At 42.3% G+C, this 6,000-nt stretch overlaps 1 pseudogene; it reads left to right on the plus strand.

The window, feature by feature from the left end:
* The first annotated feature begins 1,315 nt into the window (after positions 1-1,315).
* Positions 1,316-1,752, plus strand: LOC127210269 (NADH dehydrogenase [ubiquinone] 1 alpha subcomplex subunit 12-like; annotated as a pseudogene).
* The last annotated feature ends 4,248 nt before the right edge of the window (positions 1,753-6,000 follow it).

Below are 6,000 nucleotides of genomic sequence, written 5' to 3' on the forward strand. Positions count from 1 at the left end.
GAGGTGTACTCCCAGAATTAAATAATAAAATGGGTGTAAAAGGTGCTGTGACTTGGTTTTACTACAGGGTTGTAGACCAGTTCCACCAACCAATCACCTTCCATGTTTGAGCTAGAAGAGACTCCACTTCGTCTAGGCACTTGTGAAAAAAAAAAGTAAAATCTGGCCATGAGGATTCCCAGGACTCTTAGGGAAACCACCTCCTATTGAAGCCCATATTACTATTAGAATACAACGTGGAAAGAGTAATCTATCTTTCTGAATCTTTACCCTCAAACACCAGGCAGCCTGGCAATCTAAAGGACATTGGTTGTGAACAGTAATGGAGCTACTGCCCAGAACTGCGGGACCATCCGAGGAAGAGAAGACACAGTCTTGTCTGCTGAAATAGCTGCTAAGAAAAATTCCAGTCTGGCTTCAGAGCCAAAAATTGTTGCATTTCTCCAAAGCTACCAAGAGTCGTTTTTCTTCTGGCCCCTGCGACCATGTAATTGATTAGATTTCCCTCTTCTCATTGGCCGTTAGGAAGGCTAGTGCCCACTTATGTTTCTGGCACTCTCACTCTCATAGAGCCGATATCCTGAAAAATCTCTGGCAATAAAAAATAACCAAAGTGTTGAATTGAGAAGGAAAGGTAGATCTTTAATTGCATTTCTGAGCTGACATGAAAGAAATAAGTCCATAAAGGCCGAAAGTAAAGAGAAAACAGAAACGAGGAAGTGATGTAATACCAGCTCCCCCTCCCAAAGCACCAAAGAGCACCAGTACAGCTACCATGGATATAGGAGAAAGGACATAAATCCATGACTAAGGGACGAAAGAAAATAGGATTTCTTGCAGGATGTTGGGACATCGAAGACCTACAAACCTTTAGCCTAAAGAAAAGTGAAATCTTACAGAAATAGCACACAAAAAAGAGTCCTTTTTAAGTTTAAAAGAGGAAAAATTAGAAATTATATCGTGGCAGTCCAAATCTACCCACCTGTGTAATTCATACATTTTAAAGCAGAGAATTTTGTTTCTGGTTGTCCGGCTACAGAGCTTGTTTTCCTAAGATGGCTAAAAGAAGCCAAACAAACATACTCCTTCATCTAGAAGTTACTGCATTTCCATCGAAAGGAACCTGAATTCACATCAGCTACACAGAAAAGTGGGGAAAGTAAAACATAAGAGAGAGTCAACAAAGACAACAGAAAAGAATAACAGAGACTCCAGATATTAGATTTTAAATACAGACTAAAACGGAGCTGTAGCTCAGCTTAACAAAACATGAGACTTGGAAACAGGAGTCAAGAGCTGGGCCACGCAGGGAAACATGGAGGAGCTAGCAGAGGACCTGGCGCGCTTGCTGCAGCAGATCTCCGGCCATGGCGGCCTGCGCGACTTTCTGTGGGTTTTTTTTTTTTTTCAGGGCAAATGATATAAAGGTTGGTACATTGGTGGGAGAAGCCAAATATGGGAACAAATACTATGAGGGCACAAGCAATTTTTTGGCCGTCACCGGTGGGTCATGTAGAACGGCAAAAACACATTCTGGAATATGGATGAACGCATGGTATCTCCTGAATGGCACCGCTGGCTTCACTGCGTGACTGACGACCCTCTAACAACAAACCCTCCGACTGCTTGGAAATTCATCTGGGCAAACCATAAATTCAACGTGACCGGCACTCCAAAGCAATACGTCCCTTATTCCACCACTAGAAAGAAGATTCAGGAATGGGTCCCGCCTTCCACACCTTACAAGTGACAGCAGTGGAGACCAAGTCCCGCACTTGCAGGATGGTGCAGGACTTTCCTTGGAATCACACCTGTACAGCTGACCGTGAAATTAATTAAAGTACCTTGACAGGGGTGGGGGGTTTGGGGGAGAGAAAAAGAAAATAGGAGTCAAGAGCATGAGAATATGTTTTTTAGAAATCAAGGAGAGAGTTTTTTTAATAAAATTATTTTTAAAATTACAAGCTCAGGGCTGGAGAGCTGGCCCGTTGGCTAAGCTCACTTCCTGTTGTTCCACAAGACTCTAATTTGGTTCCCAGCTCTCATGTCAGAAATTTACAACCTTTTAAAATCCTAACACCAAGGACTCCAACACTGTCTTTTGGCCTGTGTGGCCATCTGCACACGTGTGACATGCATTCCCACACATAGTTACTTCTTTTTAAAAGAGACTGCAAACTCAGTAAGTGGATTAAATAGCACAGACATACCTGAAAAGAAACTGATGAGCTAACTAGAACACAGATCTAATGGAATAGCCCCGAATTCAGTCAATGGAACAAAAGGCAAAAGTATGAAGAAGAGTTTCAAGTTGCACAAAGAATTAAATGCAATAATGGGAGAGAATGTTCTAAGTAGCCAGAGCCATGTGTGGATTGGATGGGGACATCTTAGTTTGTGGGTTCTTCAGGAAGCACTGCCCATGATGAAGGTCACTCTCCTTGGAAACTGGGAAAGGCGAGTCCCTCATTGGAAGGCAGCACTGGTTTCAGAGAACTCCCCAAGAATGACAAGGATTACAGGTGTAAGTGCCCCAAGGGAGAAAAGTTTAAGTCTAGTCTAGTGACTTTATAGATTTAGCCTATGCCATATAGGTGAGCCACAGAACCCGGGAGGAAGTCGGCTAATCCTCCTGATGAAATTGAGTGTCTGAAAGTTTACACATCAGGGCTTGAAACTCAGATTCCAGGTAGAGGAATCCATAATCTCATTTGTTCACTCACTCACTCACTCATCCACTCACTCACTCACTCATCCACTCACTCACTCACTTATTCACTCACTCATCCACTCACTCACTCACTCATTCATCCACTCACTCACTCACTCATTCACTCACTCACTCACTCATGCACTCACTCACTCACTCATTCACTCACTCACTCTCTCATGCACTCACTCACTCATTCACTCACTCATTCACTCAGTCACTCACTCACTCATTCATTCACTCATTCACTCACTCACTCACTCACTCATTCACTCACTCACTCTCTCATGCACTCACTCACTCATTCACTCACTCATTCACTCAGTCACTCACTCACTCATTCATTCACTCATTCACTCACTCACTCACTCACTCAGTCACTCACTCACTCTTTCACTCATTCACTCACTCACTCACTCACTCTCTCATGCACTCACTTGCTCACTCACTCACTCATTCACTCAGTCACTCATTCACTCACTCACTCGCTCATGCACTCACTCACTGTGCATTTCATACTTGCATGCAGTGCATCTTGATCATATCTACCCCTCGGCCCCTTCCACTCCTCCCAGACCCCCTCTTCCCCTCCAAATTTCATGTCTTCTCTTTCTGCATTTGTTTTAAATAACTAAGTCTAGTGCTGCCTGTATTTGCATGGATATGGCTGTCCACTCTAGCAGGAGCAATTCACCGTGGGCCACACCCCAGAAGAAGACAAACTGTCCTTCTGGCAGCCATCATGTGCCAGTAGCTCCTCAGATAGGAGTGGGGCCTGCTGCACCTCCCTGCCAGCCCACAGTGGAAGGTTTACTGGTTTGATCTTGGTGCATTCCTCCAAATGCAATAGTCTCTTCTAGAGGCAAGAGGAAGCCAGTGAAAGAAGATTCAGGAAGCCCAGAAAGATACACCAAGTCCCCGTAAGTGGTGAGCAGTGGCTGGGGTGGGGTAGACTCTTCGGTGGAGCTGCCTGCAAGTTGTGCAAGGTGGAGGGGCAGTGCTCAACGGATGCAGCTTTTGTGAGCCATTACTTAGGTTGGAGTTACCTGTAGGTTACCCCTTTTCCAAGCTTCTATAAGTAACTCCAAGAAAAACACAGGTTCACTAAGCTGCACTTGGGTGGAACGGCTTCCTCGGGCTAGGGTCAACAGACATTTGTTCCCATCACTGCAGGAAGAGTCACTCAACATAATTTTAAAATCTCTCTCCCTCCCTCCTCTAGATTGCTCACTCATTCATTCACCTCCCCTCTCTCTTGTACACATGCATGTGCCCTGCCCCCTGCACACAGTGATTATTAGAAGGAAACCGATACAGAGCTTGGAACTTAGTTGTTTGTTATACATGAAACACGATGAGAATGTATTTACCACGGAGTGAAAGTTATGAAGGTTGAAGACTAGCCCACAGTCAAGGGAACTACGCTTTAACACTCACATTCATCAAACTTGTATTCCTAGCTCACTCTCAATAATTTCACTCCAGCTCCTTTTTGCTTGCAGAGTGACTTAGGAATGGTCACTCACCGCCCCTTCTTCAGGCAGCTGTATAGACTGTATGAAGCTTCTGCCTTTCGACCTTAGCTCCCCGGTGGCTTCTCAGGCTTCTCAGACTTTCGCAGCTGGATGTCTTGGATTCACAGCATGTTAATGTTCCGGTCAGCTGGTGCTGTCAATCAATTCACAGTTTCCCCCAACCCGCATCCAAGATAAATTGTAGGAGAATGTAAGGAAAGCCAGTGTTGTTCTGATATGTGATTTTGATTCCAAGAACAGTTAGAAAACAAATAAATGCCTCTGTGATTATTCTATTATACCACATGAACTCTATGTGACACTCTAATAAAGGCAAGCAGTGAAACCAAATAAATATCTATTTTATGACTTTTCTCATTTCTTCAGTTTGAAATAATTGCAATCTTCGAAAATGCTGCAAAAACCACCATGAAACGTAATGTATACAGACGACACTACTCACATACGTTGTATGCTTACATGTGCTTCATGTTTGATCGTCCCCTGCAGAAGGTTATCTAAATCATCTGAGATGAAATCACCGTTATCATACCTTCTCGCTTTTAAATACTTACAGCCTCTGTCTCCTCAGAACAGGATATTCTTTTGTATAATTACAATGCGGTTATTAAAAACTGGAAGTGTAATGTTGATCTAGTATCATAGATTATCTATACTTAAAATTTACCAATTGCCCCAATAATGTTCCTTGCAGCATTCTCTCAAGTTCAGGGACTAACTAAGACAAGAGGAAATATTGCACGTGATGATATGATGACAATGGCTCATTATCCTTGTTCCATTAGAAATAGGTATTTGACCTTTCTTTGAGGTTCACCATTTTGCTTTTGTTTGTTGTTTTGGGGTTTTTGTTTGTTTGCTTGCTTGCTTGCTTGATTGTTTTTCGTTAAAGCCAGTTAATTTATAAATATCCCTTACATTTAGTTTTTCTGTCTTCATAAATAGATTAAGGATATGCTGAAGGGCAGATGTGTCCCAAAGGGATATATATTAGCCCAGGACATAGGCAGTATCAATTTGAACCATTAACAGGTAGAGATGCATATTTTAATCATATCAAAAAATCAAGCAATGAATATGTAAGTGGGTATTCATAAAAGCTTACAAAACGTGAGCTGAATCTGAGAAGCTCATAACATAAAGAACATAGACAGCAAATGCTAACATGTGATAGCAATATTCATAGCTAACTAGACAATGTCTAGAATCACCCAATTCTCTAGACATCTCCAAAGGACTGTTCATTGGATTAGCCTCTGACTATTCCTAAGAAGGTTTAAATAGATAGGAATATATCGGTTAAATACAATAGAAAGAGCCACCCTAAGTGCACAGCACCATAGCTACGGTCTGGAGTCTGGGCTGAATATAAAGTACATATAAGTATATACATATACATATAAGGCAGAGTATAAAGAGTCACTACCTCCCACTCCCTGACCAGGTGCCTCCATCTACCACTGGCAGGGCCTCCCTGCTATGTCAAACTGTACCCTCAATGTGTGAGCCAAGACAGACCCTTTCTCTCTTAAGTTGCTTTGGTCTTGGAATTTTATCATTTCAAGAGGAAAACTAATTGATACACTCATACCAGGCCCTTTAACATAGCAAAAAAAATATGTGCCACATTAAAAATAGAATGAGAGAAACTGCTACAGAGAGCTTGGGAAATTTAGGACATGTGCACGCTGAGAAAAAAAAAGTGACTAGTGGTTTCAGGGATCAAATAATAAATTCAAGTAATAAATTATAATT

The sequence above is a fragment of the Acomys russatus genome, chromosome 27 (genome assembly GCF_903995435.1).
Source record: "Acomys russatus chromosome 27, mAcoRus1.1, whole genome shotgun sequence".
In the NCBI taxonomy this organism is placed as follows: Eukaryota; Metazoa; Chordata; class Mammalia; order Rodentia; family Muridae; genus Acomys; species Acomys russatus.